We start from the raw sequence: 18,410 nt of genomic DNA on the forward strand, positions 1-18,410 counted from the left end.
CCATCGACGGTCCGTAAGTCGGTCTCGTGGATTGAAGACGCGTACCTGAACAAAACTTTCCTTAATTTGTTTCCTTTTTTATTTAGGATTTGTTTTCTATAAATAGGACATGTAAACCTCGTTTTTGACGGTTAGACACTATTATTCTATTTTTCTTTGTAACTTTGGAGATTAATTTGCAACTCTAGCAATTATTGATTTCCCAAGTTCGTTTTGAAATTTTGGCTTTGCAATTCAAGTTAAATTTCTGGGTTTATATTCTCTTTATGTAAGTTCATGATTTCTTCATCTACAATTATGAATTGTGTTCTTGCCAATATGAGTAACTAAATCCACAACTTGGGTTGTGGGAACCATGATCATTAACAAAGTATGAATAGTAGATAAGCAATTCTTGACTAGTATTTTGCATGCATTGATAATTCTTTCGTTTAGAAGTCTTTTTAACGGTGGCCAACGTTAGAACTCGCCTTATTACTACTTGCCGGACCAAGGAGGTAATTAACAAGAAAATAATTATCAACATAGATTTAGTGTGATACTATCTAATAGGCTAGTGTCGATTGGTGCGAAGTAATAACTAAGCCAAACATCGATTATGATGTCTAATATGAGGTAAAGGTAAGGGTTAGTAAATTATACACACGTAGCCGGACCAAGGTGCGGGGTGAAATTCTCTAGATGCCGGACCAAGGATTTAGAGATACCTAACTTATCACTTTGCATGTAATACACTAGAAGAGGATTGCTATTACTAGGATTACTGCGTTATGAGATTGTGGGGAACACGTATACCCTAGTTATTTCTCTTATCTTGATAACAACCAAAGTTGAGTTTGATTATTGATTACTTCTTAAGTTCTTACTATTTGTTTCACACAAGCACAACCCCCCTTTTATTACCTGTTTCTGGAAATAATTTGACTAATTGAATATAATTGTTGGTTTAAAGTAAAGTCTAAACCATTTTCCTCGTGGGATCGATCCCAACCTACAAGTTGGGTTCTTTACTTGATAACGATCGCTTATGCTTCTGAAATGAGGTGTAATTTGAGCGTATCAATGTCAAGCCCTCTGATCCATGGAAGAGATCCACGGACTGTAGATCAGTTTACGGACCGTAGGTCTCCCCCGTGGATGACCACTATAGCATCTATCTGAATTTTTTTTGGGATTTTGTTGCTATTCGTTTATAGTCTTTCTACTTTGTCTTAGTATAGTTTTGGTTAGTCTTGGGCACTAATATCGCTCCCGCAGGTACAACGGCACCCAAGAAGATGGTCACCTACTCTAAGAGGGGCAAGTCAAAATCTGTTGCCCCTATTTTCCGGTTAGTTGATGAGGACACCGACAACGACTCTGACCTAGCATATGTGCCTCTCAACCCTAGGGATTCTCGCACTACACCTCGGGGCACCAGAGGCACCCCCCGGAAGGTGCTTCCCGACGTAGTCACTGTCTCCCAGTCTGATGAGGAGCACACACTGATCGGGTCACCAACTGGGGCTGCTTCCAGTTCAGAGGGGTCTATGTCTGGGTCTGGGTCTGCCCATGCTTCAGGCTCTGAGTCTACCTACTCTTCACGATCCGAATCTGCCCATGCTACAGGGTCCAATGCCAAATCATCCACAGGGTCTGGAGAGAATGACCACGCAACCTCGTCTGATGAGGCAAATACCTCAGAGTCCATACCTACACCACGGAATGAAGACCCCACTACTGTAGCAGGCGAGCTAAATAGGTGGTGTGTAGAGGGTCAATGGCAGATTTATAGGGATGCTAAGATGGTCAACGACAAGCAAAAGATGGCCCGACTAATTACAGAGGAGTGCAGAGTCCTCACAGGGAGCCTGCATACTGTTCTAAACATTCAGCGGCTGTTCAACCTTCACAAGGGTGACTGGATGGCTCGAGACCTAGGGACGTACAGCGAGGAGATTGTGCGGGAGTTCTATGCTTCCTATGCTGCCATTCTCCGCGGTTCTATTTCCAAGCGGTCAAAGCCACTAACGCAGGACCCGCTCACTTCCACTTTGGTTTGAGGGTGCCCGGTGGACATATCCTCTGCCACAATCAGCCGTTTTCTCTATGGTCCTACCACGGGCCACTCTTGGTCTCCTAACACTTCAGAATTTGATTACCGCTGGGACATCGTGCGGAGTGGCGCTTTCCAAAGGAATGCTGAGCAGCGAGAGACTGTGATACTATGGCTGGCCAGGTATATTGCTGCGGATGGCGAGCGAGCGGAATGGGTCGCTGCTCCACGGTTGGGCATCCGAAAGGCCACGTTAAATTTTGTGGCCAAGTTCTTCTAGCTGTTGGTACGTAACAGAGTATCTCCCACAAAAGCTGACAATCAAGTCACTTGGGACAGAGCGGTGATCGTTGCAGCATTGGTAGCAAGAGTAGAGATCAACTTTGCCCGCATGCTGCTGGCAGAGATTCACGAGAGAGCTTTCAGGACCTCCACTACTTACCCCTTCCCATGTCTGATCTGTCACTTGTACATGGACTCTGGAGTGCCGATCTGGCATTGTGACAGGCTAGTCCACCCTACAGGGGCATTGGACATCGACCTTATTCGGGATGACGCAAATGTGGCAGCACCTCGCAGAGAGCGTCAGGTTGAGGTACCTCCTATGGGTGCCGATCTTGAAGACACAGTGAGGCAGGCACATGGTGATGACCTAAGCATCTCCGATCACACCGACACTGTTCAGGGCACCTCATCTCAGGTAGCTAGTATGGCTCGTAGCTCTTCCCGATCCACACCGCAGTTAGGAGCTACTGTTGTCCCTTTGGCCAGAGTATAGAAGTTAGAGGCGCAAATGGCCACACTGCTACATCACATCCAACCGTGGATGCAAAAGTCGATAGCTAAGTCTGAGGCTAGGATGGAGCGCAGGATGGAGAGGGATGATGGACCGGAAGGTCCAGCCTCTTAATAAGTGTCTTGATGCCTTTGAGTTGCGAGTCCTCGAGCGATCATCTCCGACCATAGACCTATCTGCTTTGCAGGCTGACGTAGCCAGCCTCCGGACTGACGTTGATGTTATTCTTGCTGCACCTTCAGTTGAGACTCAGGCTGCTCCTACTGCACTGGCTGATGATACAGTGCTAGATGCTCTATTCAGTGTGACCGCCGAGGAGGGGCCTGCACCGACACATGCCAAAGGCAAGCGGCACCGTTCTCATCGCATGGAGGAAGAGAAATCTCACAAGAGACAACGTCGGCAGGATAAAGAGGCTAGGAGGGTTTCAATTGTAGATGAATAGTTGCGCCAACAGAGGGTGCGTGAGAGAGTTGCAGGGGCATCGAGCTCTGCCCCAGTTGCAGAGGTTCAGCCTGTTTTGAGGGACATGGTTAGCACCACTGATGGTGCGGAGAGATTGTTAGAGAGCACTACTGAGGGTGCTATGGTTGCTGATGTGGGCACTACTGAGGGTGCCCTAACTATTGTTCCAGCGGGTTCCGGGAAACCGGACCCCCCTGCTTGTTGATGATTCACCGGCGCTTTGCGCCACAGGTTTGCTTTACCCATTCCATTTACTTTTAATGTTTATGTATGCATTGGGGACTACTGCATCTATTTTTGTTGGGGGTGGGGTAAATGGATTGTGAGTGATAGAGTGAAATTTGAATAACCTAACTCATGAATCCTCTCTTGGGGTTTTCTTGCCTGTGTTCTTTTTCCCTAAGGGACTGTTTAATTTTTGTTGAACCGGCATGTCTTAGGATTGTATGTGTAGAAGCATGATACATAATGAAGCATGATAGCTTATGAAAAATGATACCCGTCAGATTTTGGGATGTATGCTAGAAGTTATAGGCTACGATTAGTTGAACGTGTTGGCTCTGAGTATGACATAATCACGAACCAACTTGATAGTATGACTTAAGTTGAAACTTGAACTGGGTAATCTAATAACCTGATGATGGAACGATGTGCCAAGAGTGTGTGAGAATCGTTGAGTGTTCAAACAGTTTTTGTGCAAAACTAGAACTTGCCTGGTTAGTCCTGCTAAGACAATTCAATCTAGAGGTTAAGAAGTGATCATAGGCCATTGTTCTGAAAAATCCACAAATTGCCTAAAAGAAGGATCCAACCAAATGAATAAAGCTCCCTTTGATCCAAATAATTTGAGCCTAAAATTAAACCATTTCTTTCTAAACCCTGAACTCACTTTCCCATAATCTACTATGTTAGCCCCGGTACCTCCTTGGACATGTGCACTTCGACTTAGGCCAAAAGCCTAAGTTGAGGGTGGCTAATGTAAAAAAAAAGAATTAACTCCAATCTTAGCCCTGACCTGACATCGGGTATTGTGTACCTCAACTAATGGAAAATCCATAAGTTGAGGGTGGCTATGAAAGAAGAAACTGAAAGGAAAATGGGTATGAAAAGAGTGATGTAAAAAGAAAAAAAAAAGTAAAAAGAGCTACAAAGTCTGAAGTCACATTTGGGGTTGAAGAAAATTAAGGGAAAGCAAGTAAAATGATAGGATGACAAAAATAGGGCAAAAAGAGGTTGAAAGCCGAGTGTAATGTCAAGGAGGGCAGAAAGTCAGTAATCAGTACCCAAATGTACCACACCTGACCCTGAGCCTACGTTACAAGCCAAGAAAGTCCTATAGTGATCCTAGAGTCTATTTTGGAGAATCTAAGCAGTGAAACTAAGGGCAAGCTTATGGCATTGAGCACTAACTGTATTTGAAATGACTTCTGAGCGTGAGTGTTGAATAAATCCTTGTACCATGAATGGCATTCATTCTTGGGAAAAGGAGATTTCATTTGAAGTAAGGGCACCATTTACATTGTCGGAAAGTTGGTACTTTGGTGATAGTGAGAAGGTGTATGTTGTGTGTCAGTTGGTCAATCTGTGTCATGGTGTGATCCACATGAATTGGCTTGTCGAGTCTAAGAGAACGAATGTGGACCCGAACAATGAGGAGGGTAGAGAGCCATGTGATTGCTTGGGTTTTAAAATTCTTGCTTCTATACAAGTGTCGTTTAGAGTTGTAGTGCGTCCCTTGAGGACAAACAACGAATTTAAGTTGAGGGTGTTGATATACCGTGAGTTTACGGTATTTCTAATACATTTCACTTACAAGTTGTGTGTGTCTAGGGCCTTTTATATTGGTTTTTATGTGTTTTTATCATGTTTTGCAGGAAAGGTGTTGAGGCGCAGAAGTATACAGATAGCTGAAAGAAATGCAGAAACAGGGCATTCACGGAGGTGGTCTACGGACCGTAGGTCCATTTACGGTCCATAGGTGATGACCGTAGATCAGCAGGCATGGTATTGAGGACAAATCAGGGAAATCTGACAAAGTGTGGAATCATGGTGTCCATTGAAGGTCCGTAGATTGATCTACGGACCGTACTGTTGATCCGTAGAATGATACTGCGAGGGTTCCAGTACATGATTTTTGACGATTCTAAGTATGGAGCTACAGAGGGGATTGACGGACCGTAGATCGATCTACGGTCCGTACTGCTAGTCCGTTGTTTGCTTCAGAGAAGCTGACTTTTTGGAAGCGGAAATATTTTCTAAGTCCTGGCTGACGGAAGGGACTTACGGACCGTAGATCCATCGACGGTCCGTAAGTCAGTCTCGTGGATTGAAGACGCGTACTTGAACAAACTTTCCTTAATTTTTTTCCCTTTTACTTTAGGATTTGTTTTCTATAAATTGGACATGTAAACCTCGTTTTTGGGGGTTAGACATTATTATTCTATTCTTACTTTGTGACTTTGGAGATTAAGTTGCAACCCTAGCAATTATTGATTTCCTACATTCGTGTTGAAGATTTTGGCTTTGCAATTCAAGTTGAAATTCTGGGTTTATTATTCTCGTTACGTAAGTTCATGATTTATTCATCTAATATTATGAATTGTGTTCTTGTTAATATGGGTAACTAAATCCACAACTAGGGTTGTGGGAACCATGAGCGATTAACAAAGTATGAATAGTAAATAAGTAATTCTTGAATAATGTTTAGCATGCATTGATAATTCTTTCGTTTAAAAGTCTTTTTAACGAGTGCACGCGTTAGAACTCGCCTTGTTGCTACTTGCCGGATCAAGGAGGTAATCAACAAGAAAAGAATTATCAACATAGATTTAGTGTGATACTATCTAATAGGCTAGTGTCGATTGGTCCGAAGTAATAACTAAGCCAAACATCGATTACAATTTCTAATATGAGGTAAAGGTAAAGGTTAGTAAATTATACACACGTAGCCAGATCAAGGTGCGGGGTGAAATTCTCTAGATGCCGGATCAAGGATTTAGAGATACCTAACTTATCACTTTGCATGTAATACACTAGGAAAGGATTGGGATTACTAGGATTACTTCGTTATGAGCTTATGGGGAACACGTTTACCCTAGTTAATTTTCTCATCTTGATAACAACCGAAATTGACTTTTGATTATTGATTACTTACTGAATTCTTACAATTTGTTTCACAAATCCCCCCTTTTTTATTTCTTTTTTCTGGAAGTATTTTGGCTAATTGAATATAATTGTTGGTTAAAGTAAAGTCTAAACCATTTTGCTCGTAGGATCGACCCCAACCTACAAGTTGGGTTCTTTACTTGATAACGATCGCTTATACTTCTTTAGGGAGGTGTAATTTGAGCGTATCAGGTATCTCTATCATCTAGTTCGGGTTAAGGATTCAAGCTCCGAAACCCCAACTCTTGAGTCAATTCTAGTAGTAAAAAAATTCCTAGAAGTGTTTACATAAGATCTTTGGGAGTTCCTCCTGAAAAGGAAATTGACTTCAGAATTGATCTCCTTCCAGATACCCAACATATTTCTATTCCTCTTTACAGAATGGCTCCAGATGAGCTCGAGGAATTGAAAGAGTAGTTGAAAGACCTTCTAGATAAGGGATTCATCGAACCTAGTATTTCCCCATGGGGTGCACCAGTGTTGTTCGTGAAAAATAAATATGGTTCTCTCAGGATGTGCATTGCCTATCAGCAGTTGAACAAAGTTACCATCAAGAATAGGTATCCTATTCCCATGATTGATGACTTGTTTGACCAACTTCAGGGTGCTAGTCATTTCTCGAAGATAGATCATAGATTCGGTTATCATCAGCTTAGGTCAAAGATAGTGACATTCCGTAAACAACCTTCAGACCTTGGTATGGTCATTATGAATTTGTACTTATGTCATTTGGACTAACCAATGCTCGAGTTGATTTCATGGATTTGATGAACATGTTGTTCAAGCAGGATTTGGACTTGTTCGTTATCGTCTTTATTGATGATATCCTCATTTACTCTAGGACTGAGGAAGAACATGTGACTCATTTGAGGGTTGTCTTGGACACTCTCAAAGATCGCCAATTATTCGCTAAGTTTTACAAATGTGAGTTTTGGTTACAATCAGTTGCTTTCTTGGGCATATAGTGTCTAGTTAAGGGATCTGAGTAGATTCTCAGAAAATAGAGGCAGTAAAACAATGGCCCTGACCTACCTCTCCAACAGATATCAGAAGTTTCTTGGGTTTGGCTAGTTATTACAAAAGGTTCATGGAAGGATTTTCATCCATAGCTTCTCCATTGACTAAGTTAACTCAGAAAAAGGTTAAGTTTCAGTGGTCAAATGATTGTGAGAAGAATTTCTCAAAACTGAAAACTAGGTTGACTAGAACTCTTGTTTTGACTCGACTAGAGGGTTCAAACGGTTATGTGATATATTCTGTTACATCCAGAGTCAGCCTAGGTTGTGTGTTGATGCAGCGAGGTAAGGTTATAACATATGCTTCTAGACAACTTATGGTGCATGAGAAGAACTATTCAACTCATGACCTCGAGCTTGCAGCCGTAGTATTTTCCCTAAATATTTGGAGACATTACGTATATAGTGTTCACATAGATGTGTACATAGACCATAAGAGCCTTCAGTATGTGTTCACCCAGGAAAAGTTGAATCTTTGCCAGAGGAGATGGGTTGAGTTCCTCAAACACTTTGATATGAATGTGCTTTACCATCCTAGATAGGCCAATGTAGTAGATAATGCTCTTAGCAGACTATCTGTGGGTAGTGTAACACATGTTGAGGAAGAAAGGAAAGAACTAGCAAAAGATATTCACTGGCTTGCTCGCTTAGGAGTTTGCCTTATGAGCATATCATGAGATGATGTGATAGTTCAGAATGGGTCCGAATCTTCATTGGTAGCTGAGGTAAAGGAAAAACAAGAAAATGATCCTATATTGTTTCAATTGAAAGGTGCAGTTCATCAACAAAAAGTTGAGGTTTTCTCCTAAGGGGGAGATGGTGTGCTTCGCTATCAAGGTCGTTTATATGTCCCTAAGGTGGGTGAGTTGAGACATCAGATCCTTACAGAAGCCCATAACTCCAGGTATTCTTTTCATCTAGGTGCCACTAAGATGTACTGTGATCTGCGGGAAGTCTTTTTGGTTGAATGGCATGAAAAGAGATATAGCAGATTTTGTGGCTAAGTGCCCTAATTGTCAGCAGGTGAAGGTAGAACATTAGAAACAAGGAGGTATGACTCAAGAGATCAACATTCCTACATGGAAGTGGGAAGTGATAAACATGGACATTATTACAGGTTTACCTTGTACTCATAGAAAACTTGACTCCATTTGGGTGATAGTAGACAAAGTTACTAAGTCCGCTCATTTCTTGGCTGTCAAGACTACATATTCGGTGGAGGACTTGGACAAGCTTTACATTAATGAGATAATCAGGTTTCATGGGGTTCCTTTGTCTATCATCTCAGATAAAGGTCCTTAGTTTACCTCTCATTTCTATAAGTCATTTCAGAAAGGTCTTAGTACTCAGGTTAATCTCAACACAACATTTCATCCACAAATGGATGGTCAGGCAGAGCGTACCATTTAGACCTTAGAGGACATTTTGAGAGCTTGCGTGATCGACTTCAAGGGTACTTGGGATGATCACCTTCCTCTTATAGAATTCGCCTAAAATAATAGCTACCATTCCAGCATTCAGATAGACCCTTATGAGGCATTGTATGGGCATAGATGCAGATATCCAGTTGGTTGGTTTGCAGTAGGTGAAGCAGCCTTGATAGGGCCAGATTTGGTTCACGATTCTATGGAAAAAGTTCAGCTCATCAGACATAGACTTAAGATATCCCAAAGTCACCAGAAGTCCTATGCAGATGTATGGAGAAAGGACTTGAAGTCCCAAATTGATGATTCAGTTTTCCTGAAAGTATCACCTATGAAGTGGGTGATGAGATTTGGCAAGAAAGGAAAGATCAGTCCTAGATATGTAGGCCCTTATAGGATTTTGAAAAGAACTGGTAAAGTGGTTATGAGTTAGAGTTCCAACAGAACTAGCAGTAGTTCATCCGATCTTTCACATTTCATTGTTGAAGAAATGTGTGGGTGATCTAGCATCTATAGTACCAATGGAAAGTATGGATGTGAAGGATATTCTCACTTATGAGGATGTGCTAATTGAGATTCTTGATCGTTAGGTTTAGAAACAAAGAAGTCACTTCAGTGAAAGTCTGTAGAGGGAGCTATTTGGGAAGCAGAAGTAGCCATTAAGGCCAAGTATCCTCATCTCTTTCCTTCCGATTCCATTCCAACTTGAGGTAATAGTTCCTCTCCAGTCTTAGTATCATGTTCCTTCAGTGTATTTACATATTCTTGGAAGTTAGTTCAGTTAGATTTCAGTTTCCAGTACTTAGTGATAGGGTTTGCAGCTCTTTACCTCCATATTCAACTAGTTTAGTTTTCATTTAAGGACGAATATTCCCAAGGGGGAGATAATGTAACATCCCATATTCTAGACATACTAAAAATGTAGAATTCTTAAAGTTGAAGGTGCCACCAACTGTGCCACGTACGAACCGTAGGTTGACCCACAGACTGTAGGTGGGGTCCATTGTTGGCCACCAACAACATCTCCCCAGAGATCCCAGAAAATTTTGCTAAGTCCAGAACCACGCCAAAACCTACGGACCGTAGGTGGGACCACAATCTGTGGTTTAGACTCCTCAACAGCCCCCCTCTAATGCCAGCCGACAATTGACATGACGGACCGTAGGTCAGTTGACGGTTTGTTGGCCAGGTCCGTCGGTTGGCCCTGACAACTTTTAAGTCAGAGGTCGTTTGGTCTTTTCCTTATGCGTTGGATACTTAATCTACGTCGTTTAACCCCTAAAGTATCCCCTTTTTGTCAGCTTTAGCCTAGTAACTCAATTAGACTTTACCCAAGTCAACTAATTCTCCAAAATTCATCCAAGTTGAACGAAAAAGAGGAGAAAGAGTCGACCAACCCTCTCCAAGAACGCAGTAATGTTTCCTCCAATTCCAACTCGGAAATCGAAAGATTTCTCCGTGAAATTCGTCACCAGGTATGTGGGATTTCACTAGTGGGTTCCTTTCACCCATTAGGTCCCTAGAATTCAGTCAGATTCGGACACCTCTTTTATTTCCACAACAATGCACAGAGGATACAACTTAATAATTTATTTTCTTTCCTTTTCTCTTATTTCTTTTTATTTTGTCTCTTCTCTTTTTTTATATGGAGGGGCTCCTTCTTTTTCTTCACAACTTGCTCCAAAGGATGAATTTCATGAATCTTTTGCATGGTATCTCTCCTCATGCTTACCACACCCCCAACATAGGCTTTTGGCCTAAGTTGGCTATTCAAACAAACTAATGCTTCATGAAGGTAATAGGCGGGAAAGAAATGGTAATTTCAACAACCGGTTCAAACATTTGTGTTCATGTTTCATCCAAAGAAAAGGTTAGGCTCAAACGGTTTCAAGCAAGGTTAACACACTCTGTCACGACTCAAGTTACACCCTAGGCGTAACATGACGTATAGGACCCCGAGAGGTCCCATTCAAGCCAATTAGCATTCATAAGATAAGAAATAAAACAAACGAGATAAATTACAAAATTTCAAGTCCAAATCATTTTATAAGAGTAAAGAAGAAGTCTAAACACTTGTCCCATTAGCCATCTAGTACATAAGAATCAAATTGTCCCTAGCTCATACATCATTTGAGAAAACACTAAATAAGAAAGAAACTGAAAAACAATGAAAATCCATCCTTGAAGCATGAGGACTCACCAAAGCTCGAAATTTCTCAAATCAACATCTAGCCACAAAACTGAGAACCTTGACTATCGGACCCTACATTTGGGGAAATATTGGCAAGAGTAAGTGTTAGTACAAAATATGTACCAAGTGTGATAGCCATGCATATGAACATTTAAATGATGCTAAAATAGGACATTTCATGACATGCAATGACCAAGCCAAAACATGATATAAAAAGGGTTAGAAGACATAAGTTATAAAACATGGTCAATGCACGCTAACTTCTTTAAAACCTCTAAACACATGTTAGATAGTTCTTGAAGTAACCTTAGTTCATTATTATTGTGCGAAGTAGCCTTAATCGACATAGAAACAATGTGAGTTATAACACAATCCCACAGTTTCTCCCACTCCGTAAAGGGTTGTCCTACTTACCAAGGTAAGGACCATGAACTTCTAGATTAATGGATCCACTAGCTAATGTCTATCTAGACAATAATCCTATGGGGGGAGCATATGTAAGGAATAAAGATATTTCTTCTAGAAACCCGACCTCTACTCACGGGGGAGATTCCATCTCTTTATCCTCTCGGTGCTAAGCATTAATCCTATGGAATATTCATTTCCTTACTTATTCTTATTATCCATGGAAGGGCACGCCATCTTGCCAATCCAAGCTAGATCATAAGTCATCCATGGAAAGGTATCATTCAATAACCAATCCAAGCTAGGTTTCATTAGGATAGCTCCTTATCTTTGATTCATTTAGGTTAAAAGACATTTCAACCTTAGAATTCTTACTATGTGAAAAAACCATTCACAATCATACTTTCATGTGTATATGAGAAATCCTTTCAACAACATCATCATTGATACTTCATTCTCAAAGTATCCTTAAAACATTTACATAAATTTCATATAAACTTGCTTGATTTCATAAACTCTTCATTCATTATCAAAAACCCACATCATATCATCATAATTTTGAAAACATAAGAATTACATGGTGAATCATCATAAAATTATGAGATTAACTCAATTCATGCATATAAGATCATAGATAAATCAATTAAATCAATCATTAAAGGAACCCATAACATAGAAGAAAATCCTAATTCAATTGGGGAGTTTTAACTTTGAAAATAGGAGAATTTAGGAATTCCATGAATGGATGGAATCCATGGATGAAATATTATACCTCAATGCCAATTGATTTAATTTAATATATGAATTGGAGACTTGGTTTGCAAGACCCTAGATTGGACCCTTCTTCTTCAAGCTTTCTGGAGAGAGAAATATTTTGAGAGGAAGACTTGTTCTTCTTTTGTAAATTTGATAGAATGATTTTCAATTGGAAAATTTTGGAGTGAAAACACTAATATAGGGGTTTTGGTGAAGGGTAAACGATTTAGTATCTAGATAAAATAATTAGGAAAAGACCCAAAAGCCCTTGAAACTAATAATTGACGACCCTGATGACGTCCTGACTGACGATCCATAGGTTGAATCACGGACCGTCCTGTTGGGGCCTCATTTGGATCAGAGACCACTAACTTTGGTCCTCCAATGATGGGACCCACCCACAGACCGTGGTCCAGTCGACAAACCATGGGTCCCAATGATTGTTCTACATTTTTTGACATCAAAATCCTTCTAAGTTTGGGACTAGTCTATGGAACCTATCTATGGTTTGTGCATTGAAAGACGGACCGTCCTTTTGGATAAATGAAAAAGTAGTACTACTTGAGATTTTTGAAAAAAACTAACTCGCCAACCCACGGACACCATCTACGGTTCGTGAGTCTTTCCACGAGTTGTGGGTGGCCTCCATCGAAAGGGCACTAGATTCTGAAAAGGCTGAATTTTTTGTCTTCTTGAATCTGAGGAGTTACATTTCTCCCCCTTGGGATCATTCTTCCTCGGATGAGATTTATGACATCATATGAAAGGTGGAAACTAAATCTAATAGCACATCATGCATGCAATGCACATATTCGAGGAGGAAAGAGTAACTCTAAGCTAAAACATGTCCCCAAACATCAAATCAAGAAGTCTATATGCAAATCATACGCAAATGCACATAAACATGTAGAAATCAATCAAGTTGACTCATTTCCTCAAAAGATAAGCTTTTCCTGAACATGCATAAATGAGGAAATCATGGGAATATCTAAGACACATGACACCGAAAGACTAAACCTTGAGGAGCTCATTACCTGAAGCTAGAGTAGGAATAGAAGGAAAGAGATGAGGATATCGGGACATCATATCGGTCTCGGCCTCCCAAGTAGCACCCTTAATTAACGGATTCCTCCACAACACTTTCAAGGAAGTGATTTCTTTTTTTCTCAACTTCTTGACTTGCCAGTCTAAAATCTCAATCAAAACTTCTTCATAGAAAAGATTCTCATTAAATCCCAAGCCTTTTAAGAGAACTACAGATGTCAGATCACCAACACATTTCTTCAACAAAGGGACATAGAAAACAGGATGCACTGATGCCAATTCATTAGGCAATTCAAGCTCATAAGCAACCTTACCAATACGCCTTAAAATTTGATATGGGCCTACATAATGGGGACTAAGCTTCACTTTTATACCAAACTTCATGACACCCTTGATGGGTGAAATTTTCAAATAGACCCAATTGTTAACTCCAAACTCAAGATGTCTTCTTCTAACATTGTCATATGACTTTTGCCGGCATTGAGCAGTTTTCAACCTTTCTCGTATAAGTCAAATTTTATCCATAGCCTCATGTACCAATTAGGGACCTACTAGGGCACCTTCACCCACCTCAAACAATCCTATAAGAGATTTACACTTCCTACTATACATAGCCTCAAATAGAGCCATACCAATACTTGGGTGATAACTATTGTTATAGGCGAACTCGATCGATGGAAAATGGTCATTCTAATTACCCTTGGAATCTATCACACTATCTCTCAACATGTCTTCCAATGTTTGGATAGTACACTCCGCTTGCCCATCAGCTTGTGGATGAAAGGCCGTACTAAGATTGATGCAAGTACCAAGGCCCTTTTGGAAAGATCATTAGAAGTGAGTAGTGAATTGGGTACCATGATCGGATATAATGGATAAAGAGACTCCAAAGAAATTTACCACTTCACTCAAATAAAACATAGCATAGACCTCCACCGAATAAGAAATCTTGACTGGAATGAAATGGGCTAACTTTTTCATTCAATCTACTATAACGCAAATTGAGTCATGTTGTCGACGAGTGTGCGACAAACAGATGAGTCCACAAATTGGACTCATTTAGGGCCATATTTTAATAGAATTTGTGTCCTCAAATGTTTCTTTTATCTCAATATCTGATAAAAACTCTTAAGTTTCAGGTATTTGAAGTTTGAGTGGAAGCATGGACACTTAGGCGCAAAAAAGAACAAAAAGGCTGAAAAGAATGAAGAAACTAAAGCCTGAGCATCGCCAAGCAGACTTGGCGAATTGCCGAAGAGACGTACTTCGCCCTTTGTTCCAGTACACGGTGACCTGAAGGAAGAGGATCAAATCGGTGGTAAAAAAAAGCAGTCTCCGCATCGCCGAACAGTTCAGCGAAGCAGTTCAATAGCTCCCAATGATCCAGGACACAGAGATGTTGTAGGCAATCATAGAAGGTGATGAACAAGATGATGGGGGAATCACCGATTTGATCAGCGATTCAAACTAACCTCGCCGAACGATCCGGTACATCAGTATTTTGTGAAGTCTGTAAATACTACACTCTTTAGTTTTTGTGTGGCACATCAGAGTAACAACATAATTGTAATTTTCACTTTAGCTTTCTTATTTTCTCACAAGTTTGTAGAGGGTTTTTGGGAGACTTGAATAGAGAAGGAGTTCATCTTCCCCAAATTGGAAGTGGGTCTTCTCCATTCTTCTTCCTTTGCTTATATTAAAGTTTAATTTCTTATACCATTTGATTTCTCTATCATTTTAGGTATAATTTCTTATTTCTTGATGTTTGTCTAAAAACCACCATTCTTGGGGTGTGATTTAGCGAATGTGTTGATATCGTTGTTGGGTTTTGCTTGTTGATAGGTTAGATGTATTTTAATGGTGATTTCACCTAGTGGTTGTGGTTTAAATTAATTGGGTTTGTAGTTGCAAATACAAAACCACCCATGTGTTTTTGGCTTGCTCGAGAGAGAGGTTGCAAAACCAAGACTGCTAGACTGATGGCCCAAGGAGTGGGTCGACATGAGGTTCAGCCTGGGAGGGTGAGCCCTAGTCCTATATCCTAACACTCAGCTCGAAAGAGTGAGTGGGGTAAGGCGTAGGCTGGCCTTCATGTGGCTAATGGGTGTCCGAGAGGAACCCATTTTGAAACGGGATAAGTTGCCCGAGAGGGACCTTATTTCTATCTAAAGCGTAGCCTAGTAACTATTATCTTGCAAATTTCCTATCAAAAGCATGTACCCAACTATTTATATCAATATATATTGCAGTCACACCCCAAGAACTTCTCCCCATACTTGAATTTTCTCTTTATTTTTGTTGTTTTAGCTATAGTTGTGACAAACAACCATTGATATTTGACACTTTGGTGTCACCCACTTGAATTTACTTTGTTTTAATTCGATAATTTCTCAAACTACAACTAACTAGAATAAAATTCTAGCCTAAGTACTATTTTCACTACAACTCCCTTGGGACACCACCCCAACGGTTATTATATTATCGACGATCGTACACACTCGAACCGTAGGTTAGTGTCGTGGGTCACGATAAACATCAAAATGGCGCCGCTGCTGGGGAGTGGTGTCACGTGAAAATGTAGTTAACTAGAGCTTTTTGTTCTTTCTAGTTGTAGTTTCTACAAACTTTATTTTTAGTTTTGTTTTTCTTTGAAGTTGTTTTTAGGTAAATATGTCGAGTAGTGCGTGCAAGAAGATTGAAGAGCTTGAAGGCCAGTATGAACAGGGACATTACGTTCCTCCTCATGAACGAAAGAGAGTTAAGAAAGAAAATAAGGGACTGGTCAAGGTAATGCTCATACTACTGCTCAAAAAGGCCAATGAGCTAGATAGATTGCTGGAAGAGTTAAGAGAAAAAGTCTTGATACTAAACAAGACTATAACCTCTCACTCCATGCTCATTCATCTACTGGGGTCCCAAATGGACCAAGTGCTATCTTCTATCTATCCAGATTTAAGCGTGGGGTCCCCTTATGAAGCTAACGACAACCCCACTACTGAGGGATCATAAGGACTTGCGTCGTGCAACGACATTAACTGCGACGCTGTTTGGGAGGCAACTCAAAACCCTTTAATTGCTTTTTGTTTCTTGGTAAAATAATGGTATATTGTTAGTACAGGGTGAAGCTAGGGAAGTGCTTGAAAAGGTATATGGAGGTGAGCAACAGGACGAATTGGCAGATTGCCGACAGGTTCGGCGGACCCAATCTATCCCGCCGTTTGACTCAAGACATCTTCAAGGTTGAATCTGTAAAACTCGGCGAAGTGAGGAATTTATTTATTGGCACATCACCCACCTAGTTGGCGATCTCAATGGAGACCACCATTGATATTCCCACATGAACTAAAGGCCCTGCTAAATTCAACGAGAAAATCAAACAGTCGACGTGTCGCCAAATGATTGGACGAACTCGACTAATATCACTGAATGGATGGAAGCTGGATGGGTTTTGCAAGCTAAAGGTTTAAAAGTTCTATGTCATTCGATCTCCTTCACTTTTTCCCTCTTCAAAAACTCACAGTAGTACTCTAGCCTGATATTTCTTGCATTTTTAGAATATTTTACTTGTCAAACTGTGCTTGGATTTAGATTGCATTGCTGCCTAGCATTTCATTAGTATCTGAATCAGTACCAAAGGTTGGTGACTTGAACCCCATGTTTATATCTTTGAAATTATACTCATTTGAATAATATGAATCGTTGCTGAGTCTCTCTGAGTTGATTGAATTACATACATTCTCAATTACTGTTCAGTAATTCTTGTTTAAATGATGGAATCTCACTCACATGAACTTAAAATTGAATTAATTTACTGCGGGAGTGTGTAAGTGCTATGGGTCTTCGTTGAGTTGGTGTTGTAGAGGCTTAAATTGCGATATAAGAGATTGCAGGGTCGAGTTTGGAAGGATGGGTTGAAAATAGGCCTGTTGGGTTGATTTGGCGAGCTGAGTAAAGCTCGCCGACCACTCGGTGTAGGCTGGCCTTCATATGGAAAATGGGTGTCCGAGAGGAACCCATTTGAAACGGGGTAAGTTGCCCGAGAGGGAACTTATTTCCATCTAAAGCTTAGCCTAGTCACTATTATCTTGCAAATTTCCTATCGAAAGCATGTACCCAATGATTTATATCAATATATATTGCGGTCACACCCCAAGAACATCTCCCCATACTTGAATTTTCTCTTTATTTTGTTGTTTTAGCTATAGTTATGACAAACCCCCATTGATATTTGACACTTTGGTGTCACCCACTTGAATTTACTTTGTTTTTATTCGATAATTTCTCAAACTACAGCTAACTAGAACAAAATTAAAGCCTAACTACTATTTTCACTACCACTCCCTTAGGACATGACCCCAACCCTTGGTTGGGTTACTATATTATCGACGATCGTAGACACTCGAACCATAGGTTAGTGTCATTGGTCACGATAAACATCACAAACCCACAATGAAGTCCATACTAACATCTTCCCACTTCCAAGTAGGAATGCTAATATCTTGAGATAAACCTCCCGGCTTGTGGTTTTCAACTTTAACTTGTTGGCAATTAGGATACTTAGACAAAAATTCTGTAATATCCTTCTTCATCGCATTCCAACAATAGATCTCCCGCAAATCACAGTTCATCTTGGTGACTCCCGACTGAATAGAATACCGAGAACTATGGGCTTCTGACAACATCTATTCCCTCAAGTCATCTACATTGGGAACACACAAACAACTTTGATATCTAAGTACACCATCTTCCCCTTGGGAGAAAGCCTCAACGGATTTCTTAAGCACCGCTTCCTTTAATTTAACCAAAGTTGGATCAATACCTTACTTGGCTTTCACATCCGCCATAAAAGATGATTCTGAACCATTGCGGACCATAACACCACCTTTGGTAGAGTCCACTAACTCAACACTCAATCAGCCAAATCTATGAACATCTCGAACCAACTCATTTTTATCACCTTCTATATGAGCAACTCTACCCATAGACAACCGACTAAGAGCATCCGCCACCCTATTACCTTTACAGGGGTGAAAGAGAACACTCATATCATAAACTTTTAATAAATTAAGCCACATTGTTTGACGAAGATTTAGATCCTTTTGATTAAACACAT

The sequence above is a fragment of the Solanum verrucosum genome, unplaced genomic scaffold (assembly GCF_900185275.1).
Source record: "Solanum verrucosum unplaced genomic scaffold, falcon-dt-bn FXZP01000188.1, whole genome shotgun sequence".
NCBI lineage: Eukaryota > Viridiplantae > Streptophyta > Magnoliopsida > Solanales > Solanaceae > Solanum > Solanum verrucosum.